This window comes from Lissotriton helveticus, chromosome 8 (genome assembly GCF_964261635.1).
Source record: "Lissotriton helveticus chromosome 8, aLisHel1.1, whole genome shotgun sequence".
Lineage (NCBI taxonomy): Eukaryota > Metazoa > Chordata > Amphibia > Caudata > Salamandridae > Lissotriton > Lissotriton helveticus.
Window position 1 is genome coordinate 1,349,460,643 of NC_136069.1, and position 17,168 is coordinate 1,349,477,810.

Genomic DNA, 17,168 nt, shown 5'->3' on the forward strand with positions numbered 1-17,168 from the left:
CATCCTCCTTTTTTTCAAGTGTCCTTCTGAGATGTGGACTCCGGGAAGAAAGAGGCCCTTGCCTGTCTTGAACCTATGCTGTTTCCTTTAGAGGACATGCTTTGTGGGATTTTCCAAGGGGAGAACATGGAAGTGATTCTCAAGGTAAATCTTTGTAGAAGATATACCTTTATAGATTCTTGAATGCGTATCAACATATTTTTGTGCATCATTATTTACAAGGTGTGGGGCCTCCGATTTAGAGTAGAGGCTGTGTTTGGTGTTGATTAAGATTGCTAGCAAAGAGGAGAGGTGCTTGGTAGCAATAGTGTCACAATCTAACACACAAGCCATGACTTTGCTGAATCGCACATGCATGCAGTTCCACTTCGGGTCAGATGGGCAGCACCGAAAAAAGAAGCCTCTCATACTTAAAAGTTCACAGGTAAGTTGTATTTTTCATGTGTTCTTTATCGCTCATGTTAACACTGTGTATGCAGCTTTGTTTCATTTCTGCAAAACTGGGGAGGCATTCCAGAAAGAGGTGTCATCCTGAATCCCTACTCCTCCTTCTCTGCCTCCAGATTGACAGCTCCTTCTCCAGTTGAGATAAGAAAGAAATCCCCACCAAAGCATCTGGCTGATAAACGACCTAGGCAAATAATTTTACAGACTACAGCTGCCATGCTTGATAAACCCAGCCCTGTAGGCCATAGTCAAAGAGATGATTTCGAGGACCATAAGTCTGATTCTGAGGCTTCCCAGAGAGTGGGAAAGAAGAATTAGATCCCGAGGGGAAAACAAAGAAATTATATTGGGATGGACATTTTGGGAGAGATTTACAAAAAAAGTTGTGCAGCCCCAAGCGAGGCTGGACTGCGTTGCGTAACAGAGAGGGAGCAGGAGAGCACCATATTAAAGATATGGCTCTCTGCTTCCCTTTCCCTTGCGCAGGTGCTGATTTCAGCTCCCATGCGCCAGGCACACACCTTAGCATTGCTGCGCTACGGTGTGGGCATGAATGTAGCATAGGTTTTGTACAGGAAGGGTAGCCTTCCTGTACAAAGTACTATTCTAGGCACAATGCAAAGCTTTTCCCACTTTGCATACGTGCTGCACAGTGCAGCATGCATGCAAAGTCGGAAAAGGAAGGAGACATGAAAGCATTTCTCCTTCCTTGTGCCTAGTTGAAAAGGGTGCAGTTTTCTCATGCTAAACTCAATCTACTGTTTTTAGTAAATTGGGTTTAGCTTGAGAAACCTTGGATGGTTAAATGGAAACGCCCATGCACCACCCTTGGTACGCCCCCATGGCGCAAAGTAATGTGAATCAAATCAATAAGGCAGGCAATGCACAGCTATGTTGGGGTAGAAAGTTTTTAAGTAGGAAAGTTAACCATATGCAGGAAAGTTAAAGGTGCTCCAACTGGTGGCGTAACCGTCCGTTTTACGCCAAGATGTAAACCAACCTATGAAATTCATTTGAAAATGTATAAAAATTGAATAAAATTCTGGAACTTTATTGGATTCTTTTTTGGAACCAGAGGGAGTGCCCAAGCACTGGGATGTGCGCAAAGTAATGTGAAGCAGCACATTATTTTACAGTATTTCCAGTGCTAAACAAGTTTAGCGCTGGAAAGGTAATTTTGAGACGCAAACACGGCGCAAAATCTTAGTAAACCTCCCCCTTTGTTTGTAATCCTGAATCACGCTAAAGAAAGAGAATTCAAATATGGGTTTCCTTGTAGTTTAATAACCAGGCACTTCTTCAGAGACATTATTATTGCACCAGTAACAGCAGAAGCACAAACCAGGCAGGGGCCTCCTCTTTCCTGAAGTCATCGTCTCAAAATGATAGGAAAAAAGCGGAAGTGTTGGGAATGCCATCCTTATTATGGCATTCAGTATCGGTGGCTACGTGGGCCTTTCATTCTCAGCATTTTCTCGAGTTTCCTGATGGTTCATAAAATTTCACAGTGCTCGCAAATATACTGGTTGCAAATTGATACCAATATTTTAGGACCAGTGTCACAAATTGCACACAATGCCAGCCTCTTTAAGGAAGCCTCTATGGTTGGATGGACAGCCCATTTATTCTCTGCCTTTCCTGGTGTTTCATGGTCGGTTTAGAAAATTCCACAGTGGTTGCAACAATATGATTGCAAATTGCAACCAATATTTTTCAAAAACTGTTTTGTACATTCATTTGCTTGTACAAACTAAACGTATGGTAGTCTACATTGTTCCATAGGTGGAGCTTTGATCAAAGAAATTGCATGGCATTGCGGCACAGGTATTTATTTCACCCATGTCCACAAAGCACATTTCAACTGGAAAACAGTGAGATATGTAAGGTGAGACACAGTTTTATTTATCAATGCTTTACATTTAGGCAGAGCCTAAACTAACAGAGATTCCACATAGCTTTGCAAGGAATGGTGGAGCAGAAGATATTTCTTCCTTCTTTTTAAGGCACGTGGACCCAAGCATAAATCACATTAGCCCAGTATTTTTCAAACTATGGGTAGTGACGCGCAGGTGGATCACAAGCTGATTTTTGGTGGGTGCTTGTCTGTATGTAAGCTATATGTAATATTTAGAATGATAAGCCTTGTTTGTGCACTGTGCATAGGTTCTAAACTACGTCCCTAAGTTCAGTTTTAAAACAAACCCTTGCGAGTATTCCTAAGCAGGACTCTGCGTGAACCTTCCAATATTTTGTGCTGATGTTTTTTTACTTCACAAAGCCATTTCAACAGAGAATGTTATCACTATGGTTGATCATACACAACCATACCACTTGTGTATAACTTTCACACATAAATCGAAAAACATGGATTTGGCTTAATGGCCAGAGTTGCTGACTTTGGATCTGTAAAACCAGGTTTGAGTCCTACTGTTAGATACATCACTTATTCTTCTGTGCCTAAAATAAAATTATTCTAACCTTGTGTACTGTATATAAAACTAATTTCAGAAGTTTTTATTTTTTATTTGCTACAATCACTGTTGTTAACACTAGGATTTTTCAGAAGATTTTATTGAATTGATGCCACAGGCCAGCATCCCACTCTGAAATATGTTCCAGTGCAATTCAACATCTGCTAATTTTATGGACAGATCAATATCTTGCCCATAGTTCGATATCAAAGGGCGTGGTCAAGGTTGTGACCTTTACAGAGAATTGCTATAATTACATTAAAAAATCACACACTCTCATCTTCATTAAAGCTATGAGGTTTGCAAACGTTTGTTGGTCAAAATGAACTCATGGTGCTAAAAGGTTTTTGAAGCGCTGCTCTAGCCTGTTCTGGTTTGAGGACGAAAACAATTCCTTGCCACATTGTTGGTATGGTGCAGATGTTTTCACTGTTGATAAAATATCAAATCTTGCATTTCTTGAAGTCATTATCACAAACGTACAGGTTTGTTAATCAATACAGGAAGAGACAATGTTATCTTTTTATACGCTTCTATATTTTTTAAAAAATTTAAACACAGCATTATTGATCGCATATTGGAACATGTCTACAGAGCTAGTGTTGTTCGCACAAAGAAAAGAAATATAGATTTGAACTTGAACTGCCAATGTCAATACGTTTGATTTGAATGCATGCATAAAGAGGCACAAATTTAAAATACAGCTACAAGCAAACAAACCAATCTAATAATAAACATAGTAAATACCCAAAGAGACATACACAGTTGCATTCAAAACACAAACATTCATGTATGAACAAACAAATGGATGGGGATATATTAGTGAATGTATGAGTGCAGATGAGTACATGGATGAATGTGTAGAGTGATACATTTGGTTGTTTGGGTTGATGAATGGATGGATGCATACATGATTTGGGTGAAAAGCTGCATAGTTTGTTGAATACATTAATGTGGGGCGATGGATCAGTGTATGGGGTAAATGGGTGGATGGATGAACGCACTGGTCTGATTGCAGGGACAGATTAATGTATGAGTGTGGGTGAGTGTATTGAGTGCATGAGTGCATGCACAGTGGATGGAGAGATGAAAATGTGCAGAGCTGGATGGGTGTGTTAGTGTCAGGATGAGGAATGCATAGCTAATAGTCAAGTCAAAAAATGTATTGTTTTTGATTATTTAAAATCATTACAATTCACAATAGAAAGATGATCCTTAAAAAATTCAAACAATTCATAATACACATTACATAAAATTATCATCTAGTTGCCTTGTCCATTACCGTGTGCTTATAATCATGGAATTCATTGGGGAGGTTTGTTTTATACAACGTTAAGTAGATGAGCGGAATGGTCATTAAAAACTTTTAAGCTGGCCATCTCAATTAAATCTTTCATGTTAGCCCTGCTATTAACATGTTTTCCAGCCTGGTTAAAATAATCTGTCAAGCATTGAGGTTACCATTTTCGACTTTACTTCTTTCCGCAAGTTCTGCTTGTTGTAGGAGAGATTGTACTTTTCTCATATATTTGACCCCCCTACAAGCCAGCATGGGTGATGATCCCTCCAGCCATCGAATTACGGCTTGCCTACATGTACGAATGTTCAATTTATTAAAAATGTCCTTTAAAAGCGGTCTCCTTAAATCCATGAGTGCCGGGCACACTCATAACAGGTGGGTTAGTGATTCTTTATGGTAACCGCATAGGCGACAATGAAGATCCATATAAACGCCTTTCTAAGATGGTTGTAAGTCTTTTGAAAGGTGTAGGCCCAGCCGATATATCTCTTCTTTAGCATCATGCTAAAGTGACTTTCTAAGTATGCCTGGAGTTTTGTCACGGAGTATGAATTAATCACTGTCCACCCATGTCGGCGTTTTGAGATTGCTGATTTGTCTTCAAAAAAGGACTTCCATTTGGCAGCATTATTTGTTATTTTATCAAAGCCGGCTCTATCTAGCATGGTGTCCCATGTCGATTGGATTTCTAACTCCTTCAAAGATTTGATCAAATAAGCTCCCCAACCACTTAAAGTGGTTTGATTCAACTGATTTTCAATGTGTTTCCAACACAGACTATCTAGTGAACCTTGTGCTGACAGGCGTATTTTATGGCACAGTTTAACAAAGCCACTCATGCCCTGAAACTTCTGGTTCCGCAACCCAAATTCCTTTCGAACCTGTGCCGGCGAGTCAGATTTTGGGAGCTTAAAACCCGCTTTGTACACCTTTGTTTGGAGATTGTTTAACAACCCAGCCTCCTTGCCACACCAGGTAACCAGAGTGTATGACAGAGTGGGTAGAGTTTGTGATGCCATCACCTTAAGAAGATGCGTATAATTTGGGCAATCCAATTTATTATATAGTAACCTGTATGCATAGATCAAGGAATGTGTTTATGCCTTTAGGTCCAATTTATGTTCTTTGTGGGTCGGTCATCGCCCCAACTTTAGACCTAAATATTTATAGGATGCTTCCTCTTTTATTGGTGATCCTTTTGCATAGCATTTAAAATTTGATTTTTTTGGGGTCTACTAAACGTACCACCTTAGTCTTCTCCTTGTTCAGTTTCAAGCTTTCATGCTCTAGGTAAGTAACACGGTTATTGATCATTCTTTGAAGACCTATGGGTGTTTGGCTCAGCACCACACTATCATCAGCATATTGTAAAAAAGGAATTGGACTATTTGCCAGGTTTGGTGGATGACCTCCCCCTACATTCATGTGTGTAACGATATCTGCCATATATAGGTTAAACAAACTAGGGGCCAGGAAGCAGCCTTGTTTTAAGCCCTGTTGCGTACTGATTTCGGCAGTGATGCTGCGACCATCACCCAGTCTTACTCTCGCCCAGGTTTCACTGTACAGGCCTATTATTGCCTCCAGTAGTTTCCTCGGCAGCCCCCATGATCTTAATTTTTCCCATAGTTGGTTTCGATTCACCCTGTCGAAAGCTGCTTTCAGATCTATAAAGCATGCAAACAGTCTGGTCTTCTTTTTTTCAGCTTTTTCCATTAGAAGTGACAAAGTTGTCAGATTTGTTAATGTTCCTGTCCCTGGCCTGAAACCCGTTTGGAACATGGGAATTATATTTGTTTCGTCCATCCAATCTTGAAGGTGCATAAGTAAGCATGATCCGTATAATTTCGCATCTACGTCGATCAGCGATATCAGCCTGTAATTTCCCGGCTTATTATGGTCACCCTGCTTGAAAATGGGATAGATGATATTCCCTTTCCAGGACTTGGGAATTTAATTTTGGCTGTAAATCTGATTAAAAAGCGGTGTTAGGTACTCTGCCCAAAAATCAGGTGAATGTTTGAAAAGAGCATTAGGAAGCCCGTTTGGGCCTGCCGCACCCTCTGTTTTTAGGCGTTTTATTATTCCCTTCAGCTGTTTAATGTTTATCAGGATGTCGGGAGCTAGTACTGTATGTTTTGTTACTTCTTTCGAGTAATTAAGTTTTGTCAAGGTAACTGGATCGTTACAAATGTCCCCTTCAGACAAGATCGCTTTGCCCTGCAATGGCATACTAATATCTTCATGCAGATTTTCTTTTTTCGTAATTTTTTTGTAAACTCCATGTTCTTGGCGCATATTTTGCACTCTTTTTTGATGTGCCTTTTTTGGTCATGCTCCTTGCAATTAAACATATTTTGCACATGCTGAATCCAGTTGTCTTCTCCAATTCCTGCCTCTTGTCTTAGTTGGTTGCCCTTTGTCAAGTTATTAATAATGCCCCAAAATGTCCGACCATTTGGGTTTTTGCTGGCCAGTAATAGTTTTGACCAAATACCTTCTTGGTATATTTTTTTCGCTTTTCCCAGCATCTTCCTACAATTTTTTCGTAGGACCCTTAGTTTCACCTTGTCTAATTTCATTCCCTTTTTCGCCGCCATGACTTGCCTTCGGACTTCACGTAAAATCTTTCTTTTTTCCTCTCGTAGGCTAAGATTAAACCATGGCTTCTTCCCAGTATCCATTCTTCCTTTGCTAGAGTTAGTGACAGGAAAATTGCGGGTTAAAACATGGCATAGATGTTCCCAAGACTTTATGAGATCTTCTTTGTATTGGATTTTTATTGAGAGCAAGTGTTCTTTAAATGTATCCAATACTGGTGTCATATCCTTTCCAACCCATTTCAATTTCCGTAAGGTAAACTTTTCGGTATGTCGAATCAAGGTGTTAATTTTTTGGGTTTTATCGACGCAAATGCTGATTTTTGTAATGAATGGAAAGTGGTCACTATCTATGCGTTGATCGACCTAGAATGCGACTACTTTTGGAACCAGATTGCTGCTAATTATCATAAAGTCTATTGTCGATTGCCTTTTGCCACTTGAAAATGTTACAGTTGCAGGTCTATCCCCATTTGCGTTCCCATTCAAAATTGTCAGGCCCAGACTTCCCAGTTCTTGGATTTTTTGATTATCCTTTACTAAATTACTATTAAAATCACCGGAGATGATCAAGGAGTAGAGTTTGTGTGATTTTTGTAGCGCTTGAGTCATGGTCATTAGTGTTATGATTTTTTCCTTCTTCAGTTTTTTATCCGGGTGAACGTATACGTTAAGTACTAATAAATTGGTATTAGGTAAATTTGAGTCGGGTTTCCCTGTGAGTTTTGTGGATTGCAGCCAATTTACCCCGATATCTATTTCTTCCACTAGCCATCCATACTTTTGTGCTATGTATGTGGTTAAACCTCCTCTCGGGTGCCCAAAAGTTGAGAATCTTTCTGCTAAAATATGAAGCTCTATATAACCGGGGAATGATACTGGGCTCAGGTTCCAAGTTTCTTGGAGTAATATTAATTCATGTTGTTCAAGAAAGTTCGCAGTTTCGTGGTCTTGCCCCATATTATTAAAACCATGAACATTCCATGAGCAAATACGGATTTTATACGAGTTCTCCAGACTGGGCTCATCCCTAATTCTTTGAATAGTTCCTTTTTTCTGCCAATTGCAACTGGTTATCTGATCCTGGGATTTTGTTTCCTTGTTTAACCCTACTTGCACGTTAGGAACACTTATTGCTTAAGGCCTTGGGAACCCCGGACCAATCAGCGCTTTTATCCGACCTGATATCTTGCTCTTCTGAGCCTTCCAATCTCTTCACTCCAGATGCTTTTTGGGGGGTTACAGAGCACGCGCTCTTTAAACATGACTTCTGGTTTTTCCCAACTTCATTTTCCTTTTTTTGGTTTGTGGTGTTTTTTAGAAGGGGAAATTGATATTTTTGCCGTTTGTGGCGTCTCAGCACAATGCCCCATGCGTCGAAGGTTAGGCTCATGGCATATCCTATCTACTAAGGCTTTTGAGGACCAGGTGGTCAGAGACTCCTCGACGTCGGGAGAGTTTACATTGGTTTTAAACTCTACGGATAGAAGGTCTTGTGATGATATTCCTTCTAATTCTGGAATTTCTTTAAAGAGCCGCATCCGATTCCCACGGTTCAAGATATCTTGTCCGCCATTTGTACAATATTATGGTACAAATGTCAGTTTTTCGGGGGTTTCTCCTTGTATTGGAGTAACTAGATTGTCTTCTTTTCCTTTTTCCCCTCGATTATTTTTTGCTATTCCTCCATTCGCATCAATCACTCTGCTCCGTTGTTCAAGGGAGAAATTGCTCCTTACTGTGTCCAAATTGTTCCCTTCTATTTTGAATTCTTCAAGTTTGTCACTCTTTGTGTGCTTTGATAATTGTATAGGCTCCAAGTGATGTTCTTTTGGTGGCAACTTACATGTTCTCCCTTTTTCATTTATCCTTATTTTTATTGGGATCCTTGCGCTAAGCTCTACATTGTGTGTTTTTTCTTTTACTTTTTGATATGAGGCGGTTTTACCACCTTCACAACTTTTAGTAGTTTGTCTTTTCTCATACCTGGGAGAGGTTTGGGCCTTATTGTCTCTCTTCGCTCCTCTATCCTTAGGTGTTGGATTTTCATGCACCCACTGTCTTCTTCCTACTCGTTCTTCGATTTCTGTTTGGCGTGGTTGCTTTGAATCCCCTTTTACAAGGGTCGGTTCTTTACATGGTTGCTGGTCAGTTTTATTTTCTTGTAAGTCTTGGCTCTTTCTCTCTTGTTTGTTCTCTTGCTTTGTAAAGATTGGAGAGTTCAAGGATTCGTGCTGCGCATTACATTCGTTAACCACTCCTGATTGATTTGGTTGCTCTATAACCATAATTGAGAAATTCGATGGGTTTTTATCCAACGAGTGAGTTTCTCATTACGCTGCACCCTACCCTCTCTGGCCCGTTTTCTTTGTCTTTTTGTTAGCTTAACATTCTTTAAAGTATCGCTCGTACTTTGTGTGGTATCAATTTGGTGGACACTCTGATCTAAACATTCCTCATTTGCCTCTTTTGCTTCTTGTTCCGGGTCATCATTTACACTTAGATCTTTAATTTCGTTAAATCGCCAATTTTCCTCATTAGCCTCCTTGACCCCATTGGGACTTATGTTTTTGTTGCACCTTATCAATGACTATACTGCCCCTAAGATATCTTTTAATATGTCGGGCAGATTTGTCAATTTGTCCACTAGTTTACCACATACGCAACTTGGCTGGGTTTGGGGGGTATCTCCATTCCGATGGATATTGGCTGTTATTAACCCTTGACGCAGGTGCAATTGGACTTGGCAGATGGGCTTGTTCCTGGGTTGGCGCGTAGATGGCAGCCATTGCGTCCTTTAAAAAGAATTTTTTTTGTATCCCAATGTTTTTTCTTGGGCTGCTGGTAGACCTTTCGGGAGCTGAGACCAGCCTCTCTCTTCGTCGTATGGCCTTTTTTAAAAATTCTTAACTGGCCCTTGATCTTCAATTTTAACATTTTTAATTTCTTCGATTACCTCCTGTCGCACTTTACCTGATCTCATAGTTTTTTATAGATATTTAATTTATTATCTTTGATAAAAGCACCCCTGGCTGGTACCCCCGATTTTTTGAATGTCAAGCAATAGGGTTGGAAACCCAATGACACGATGAATACTATTCCCCCTGTGCGCCGCCCCTTTGACTCGTAATTCCGGATGAATTTCGGGCGGAGGCAGGGTACAGTTTCCAGAAGTGTATGATACCAAAGACAAGTAAAAAGTCAAGGAGAAAAGGCAAAATCAAACGGGAAGTGTCCAGGCCAGAAAATTATGATTTTACCTTTAAGTCCGGTAACTTCCCAGCACTGGGCGATGGCTAGTGTAGTTTTAGCTCTCCCTCGCGAGCGGAGCTCACGGGGGGCCGCAGCCTGCACCTGTCCTAGACGGGTCGCCTCAGCAAACCAACCCCGGCTCTTACTTCGCGGCTACCGCTAACGGCAGTCGCGCTCGCAGATTCCTTGGCGTGCACTACTCTGTACCAGGGGGGAAATCCTGCTGGGAATGGCAACTTTTGGCGGTTCTAGGTGCGGGTTGCAGAGATCATTCAAGGAGCTCGGGACAAGTCGACAGATCCCAAGACTACTGAAGTATGGAGGCTGGGTCTGTTTTCTATTGCTGTTGTTGTTGTTACTGTTGTTGTTTTTTGTTAATGTCCTTCTGGGGGTTTGGTGTGGCATCTCTCACCTTATTGTAATTTGTTATTTGTTATTGTTTTTGATGCCCTTCTGGGGATTGGTTCAAGGATTGGTTTGGCACCCCCTCTCCTTCACCCCCGTACAGCTCCTGGCGCCTGGTCTCTCACACCTGATCTCTCACATCGCCCCCACTGCGCCCCCACTGCACAGGCTAGCTGCAGCTGAGATCCCCAAGACGCAAGAACCACAGATCACAAATGGCTGCGGTAAGCCTCACCTGCCTCGATGGAGTCCCACCCCGGAGGGGGCAGCCGGGTGAAAGCGGTGATATAGCGAGGAAAGACAGCGTCCTCGCTCTCGTTCTCCGCTCTTACTCGGCTAGGACGTGCTGGCAGGTCAGTAGGCAGAATTTGGTCGAAATTGGCAAAAAGGTGAAAGGGCGAGATTTTGATCGATACCTTATATCTATTGATCCAAACCTCGATCTGGTCGACTGAACCTTTGTTGCCTGTCTAGGAGGAAAACAGTACACCCATCTGCAAGTTAGTTCACCCAATAAAGGACTCTACTCCCAAAGACCACAGACAACTTCTAGCTTTCAAAAGTTTATTGTAAGGAAATGATAAGCTGCAAATACAGACATCTCAGAATGAGATTCACGAGATACACAGGTCCAATTACATACATGTGCTCTCGAAAAGCCCTCAGACGAGCAACAGAAATCACTAACACAAGTTCTAAGAATAATAAAGCTATCAGCATAGACGCATATCTCTCCTTCATTTAGGTTGGAGGAAAACAAACACAGGTTAGGCGTCCCTACCCTGTTCTAGATGGTATCCCTACTTAACCAAATCCCAACCTAACAAAGGTGTCAGCAGTGAATGACCCCCAAGGGAAGTCACTCACTCTAAGTCTCTTGGTGAAAACCTATAGTTCTCCAGTCATGACCCCTCTCTGCCTACCCATCCGCTCTCTAAAGGGTCCTCAGGTATCTGCTCTAACTCCACCCAGGGGTGCTGTCCCTAATACAAAACAGTCAACAACATTTGAGACGCCCCTTGCGAAACGCCTCTCACGTGGTGTAGCTTCAGGCTTTTTCCATGATGCTTTGTATTGGGCCTCAGACGTTAGAGTTGACCTTGCTTCTCAGGCTCTTCTCCGGCCCGCTGATACCCCTTAAACATTCCAGAACCCTCCTCCATGTCTGGGCCTTCTACTGAACAGACCTCTATTCATTCATTTATAATTGGATCCCCCCTTTCCTGTTGCAGACAGATATCTGCCGCCAAGAACCCAACTCTCATAGACTTCTAAAAAGGCTTGCAACATTTCTCAGCCCAGACATGTACGTGTAAATCAATGCTAAAACATTTCAGGCCTATAATATTTCTCATTATGATTATCGCATTCAACTTCTTCATTTAATTAAAGCATGTTAATACTCTTATTCTATTATTTAGTAAACATTTCTATAAATCATGGCCTATTTAATGCAATGACCAAACCATTAATATAATCTGCGTCGTGAAAAGAACCACCTTCCCTTTCCCTCCAGCTCTGGCCCTGAGGCCTACCACGTTCTGCTCTTAACCACATACCATCTTATGTTTTAGCAGCTTCACGACATGGATTCAAAAATAATCACATCTAATAAATCATATAATGTCACACATTTCTGTATTAGTTCCACTTCTACTTAAATCTCTACATTAGCTATACATTCAGAATATAATTGCAGATACTATTAGCACTCATGGCATTTCTCCTCATGATTTGTGCTTACTACAGGTAAGTGTGATGTACTCATACATTTAAATCAGTTTGCGCTCTCTCAGTTCCCCCCTTTGATGACCTCTCGGGGTCATCACTAACATTTAAACTGCAGTTATTGCTGGCATTCTCTGCGCTTCCAGAGCCCTCAGGCTCCTGTACTGATTATCTTGTATGGCAGCCAATCTCCTCAGCTGTTCTCTTTGGGCCCTTTCTGACCTTCTTGCTCTGTACCATTTGAATACCCTCACCAATCCCCACAATATTATCCCACAGATCAATATTATGATGATAGGCTTTAGAATATACCATACAAAGCTTTTGCCTAAGGTGGAAAACCACCCTCCAACTGTACTCATTCCGTGGCCCACCTTTTCCCAGACATTTTCTCTACTCAAGTCTTCGATCTCCTTGTGAATACTAGTTATGTTCCTAATAACTTTCTCAAGGGGCTTCGAATTGTCTGGAATGTAAGTGCAACATTCCTGGACCTTCAAAGCCTTACAGACTCCGCCCTCTTTTGCTAATAGGACATCTAATGCAAGACGGTTTTGAAGAACCATAGCTCTTATCGATTGCATCTCTCCTTCTACCAGCATTAAGGACTGAGCAGTGCTGGCAGACAACCTGTCGACAACTGTTGCCAGTCGTCGTCTAATTTTAACATCATTAAGGATTATTCCCAAAAGAGGGAACATAGCTCCAAAGACATCTCCAACCATTTCGGCATCACCTACATCTCTCCTTCCCCTCGATGATGTCTGACCCTCTATGATCACTAAGTCTTGTGCATGATATATTTTGGGGAAGACAATTGCCAAGTAACATGATCCATACCAGTTGTCAGGTAGTCTCACGTAAGCATTTCTTCCACATACAAAATACACATTTGGAATCACTTGCATTCCCTTCAGGAAATCCTTAGTGTAGTACTCTAAATTAAAAGCATGTTCACAGTCAACTTCACCCACGTATACATTTTCATAATACGTTTTAGCTCTGTGAAGACATAACTTTCCTCTCTGCTATTGGACCACTACTACCCTTTCTCTTGTGTGACTTCTCTTCCTCGGTCCAATCTATTTTCCCTGTCCTGATTTTTTCAAAATCTTTTGTCTTCTATAACGATCATCCACCTGCCCTATGAACTTCTTCTCGACTTCTGACACTTTGCATGTCAGGTTATTTCTACGGGCATGTGAAGTATCTAAGGTAATCCAAGGAATGAAGAACTTGGCCAATCTGTCTTCACTCTTCCAGTAGTCCCATTTGTTCATCTGCTTATAATTTGGGACTTCTGGCAACACTGAATCATAATTAGAGAAATAGTATTCAAAACTATCTCTCTCATAAAATATACTAAGCAACAAGCTACATGTAATGCCATATGTCAGAGGGAGGTGATGGTATCTAATACCCTCGTCTACAGATGCCGGCAACTGCATGCAGACATAACAATCCTTAACCTCCATGGCATCCACGTATTCATATAAAAGTTTAGCATAAGCATTTGACCTAAAGTCTCCTTGGGACTCGTCTACGTGTAACCTGCGGGCTTCTGCAGCTAATAACGCTTTCTCTTGAATGTTTTCCCTTTTCTCACCAGCAACAGTGGGTGTAAGCGTTTCTGCAGAACTCACATCAGTTACCTTTACCTCTTCTTCATGTCCCTTTACATAAGAAATTGTTACCACTAAAGCTATTAATATTATCACTCCTACTATTAGTGTACCTATTATATATTTAGCTCTGCGGTTCGGGGTGCCGGCCTCCATTTCGTCAGACAATATAGCTCTCTCTTTATTTTTGCAAAAAGTTCTTTTCCTCTCGTTCCTTTACAGTCTCTTTTCAATCCTTTTGTCTTTAGAATCCACACAGCTGGAGGCTGACAGCCTTCTTCGCAAAGGTCCTTTAACAGTTCAAAAAGACAACCCTAGCCCTTCTCCATCCACTCAAGGGAAGTTCCCTAAAATTCTCTGCTTCCTGGGCGCTAGGTAATCTTCTTTTTCTGCTTGCTCTATTTACAAAGTCCTTTAACAGTCTACTATCAGATTTGTGGTTGCAGCTTCAATAGCATAGTTCAGTATTTCCAAACGAAGATTGTGCTCTTCATGTGCTGTTATTGTTGTACCAAAGTCGGGGAATTGCAATTCTGTAAGAAACATGTGTTTTAACTTGCTGAGGCGGGGAGGTCTGGGGAGCATGAATGTTAGTGACCCTTCTTGTTCGACACCGGGTACCAACAGTCGTATTTCCACGGTGATAATGGGCTCAGAACTGGACACCACCACCGCTCGGATCCTCCCTGTCTCCGGTTTCACAGACATTTGTCGCCAGATATGTCCACTCAGGTGTGGAGTATCTTCTGTTAGGCACACGCACTCTTCTTGACCTTCTTCGGTCCGGTGCTTCAGCGCCCTGAGCACCTTCTTCTGGGTCTGAGTCTTCGGATATCGGAGGAAGGGTTAACTCTGGAGTTGACCTCAAGCTCGAGCTCCTTCTTTGCGGCCAATTTGCTTCTCCACGTGCCCTTCTACTCCTTCTTCTTCTTGTCTGTTCTCGCTCTCTCTCAGACCTGTCAGGGTCTGACTCGTACTCCCAGCTGCTTTCTCCTTCTGTAGCGTCGTCTGTTTCGCTGTTGTACTGACCGTCCTCAGCTTGGTCAGACTCGTTCCCTGCTTCCGCTGGCACCTCTACAGCTTGGCTAGCCCCCTCTATGGCTTCTTGGTCCTCAGCTGGACGTCTATCCGAGAGAGGAGCTGTTTCCAGAGGTGCTGGAACCCTTTTCGTATGTGACGCGTGGATCCAATTGGGCAGGCCTCCCACCTTTACAGCTGTGTTTGTGATCAGGATGACCTGGAAGGGCCCACGCCAACGAATATCCAAGCAGCTTCTTCTCACATGTTTCTTCACCAGGACCCAGTCCCCAGGATACAGGTCATGGCAAGGGCCCTGGCACGCTGGAACCTCGGCAGCCTGTACCTGAAGAGACACAGAACGCATGGCGTCAGACAGCCCCTTACAATAGTCCAGGATCATATCATCTGTGATATTTAACAGTGCAGTAGCTGGAATAGATGGCAGCCTCATTGCTCTCCCCATTAACACCTCATGTGGTGACAACCCTGTTCTTCTGTCTGGGGTACTACGAAGGCTCATGAGGACCAATGGCAGGGCATCAGGCCAACTCAGAGTCGTTGAGGAACAAACTTTAGCTATTCTGGACTTGATCGTGCCATTGATCTGCTCCACAATTCCTGAGGCTTCTGGTCGGTAACTGCAATGCAGCTTTTGGTCGATATTTAACGCTACACAGACCATCTTCACAAGCTCGCTGTTAAAATGTGTTCCCCTATCTGATTCCAAAAAGGCCGGCACCCCGAAGCGAGGAATGAGTTCTCTAAGCAGTAACTTGGCCACTGTGAGGGTGTCGCACCTACGTGTAGGGTATGCCTCAACCCATCTGGAGAACACACAAACAACCACCAGGACATAGCGGAGGCGGTTGCACCTTGGCATTTCAATGAAATCTATCTGCATTCGATTGAATGGACCTCCAGACCTTCCTATGTGACTTAGTGCAACTGGTGTTCTTTTCCCTACGTTCAGCTGCTGGCAGGTCACACAACGCTGGCACACTGCTTCTGCTGCTATTCTAAACTTAGGATTGTACCAAGTCTGTCTAAACACTCTCAGCATAGCATCTCTCCCTAAGTGTACGGGACCATGTATGAGCCTAGCCATTGGACTCACCATCTCATTGGGCAACACTGCTCTGCCGTCTGCTGAGACCCAAAAATGGGTCTCACCCATTACACATCCTGCCTTTTCCCATGTTTCTTTTTCAGAATCAGGAGCATTTTCTTGCATGGTTGACAGTTCATCCCAAGTATCAACAGTTTCCAGTATCATGGCTAATTCAGTTCTTACATTTATTCCACCCACATCCACCTCTGTGAAAGAGTAACCTTGTTCCGCGCAATACCGCGCAACTTCATCAGCATATCTATTGCCTTTCGAAACAAAGTCCTCATTTCTGGTATGTGCGATGCATTTTACAACTGCGATACTTGCTGGGTATTGCAATGCTTCTAACAACAGGCGCACAAACTCTCCATTGCGAATGGGAGAGCCTGAAGAGGTCATGAACCCTCTTTGAGACCATAACTGCCCGTAATCATGAACTACCCCATACCCATACTGGCTGTCGGTGTATATGGTAACTCGAATTTGATTGCCTGCTAAGCAAGCACGTGTCAGGGCAATAATCTCGGCTACCTGAGCGGAGTGTACTCCTTCCAGGCACCCAGCTTCCACAACTCCTTCAATTGTACAAACAGCATAAGCTGCTCTCAACTGCCCAACTTCGTCTCTTACACATGAGCCATCGACAAAGAAAACTTCGTCTGGGTCGGTCAGTGGCTCATCTACGATGTCGGGTCTGGGTTTGGTACATAGTTCAGTCACATCGAGACAGTCATGGTCTGTACATTCATCATCATCATCGATATCATTTGGAAGTGGCATCAAGGTAGCAGGGTTCAAAACAGAGCATCTCTTGAGGGTCACATTCTCTGCAGCAAGAATAACTTGCTCATAGCGCGTGAGCCTACTGTTGGTCAGATGCTGTGTTTTGGTCCTGGTCATCAATAGTTGAACAGAATGTGGCACGCACACCTCTAACGGGTGCCCCATGACGATATTTTCACATCTTTCAATGCTGACACCCGTTGCAGCAACGGATTTGAGACATCCGGGCAACGCTGCGGCTACTGGATCTAAAGTAGCCGAGAAATAAGCAACTGGTCTACGGGCATTCCCATGGATTTGGACCAACACAGACAACGCACAACCTTCTCTCTCACAACAGTAAAGGAAAAATTGTTTATTGTAATCAGGCATTCCCAATGCCGGAGCACGACACAGGTCCTCTCTCAGCTGTAAGAACGCCATCAAACAGTC

The 17,168-nt window shown here is 42.6% G+C and overlaps 1 protein-coding gene across 1 annotated transcript in view; it reads right to left on the reverse strand.

The window, feature by feature from the left end:
- C8H3orf52 (chromosome 8 C3orf52 homolog) overlaps positions 1–17,168 on the reverse strand; it is a 175,946-nt gene that overhangs the window by 142,058 nt on the left and 16,720 nt on the right. The window lies entirely within an intron of this gene.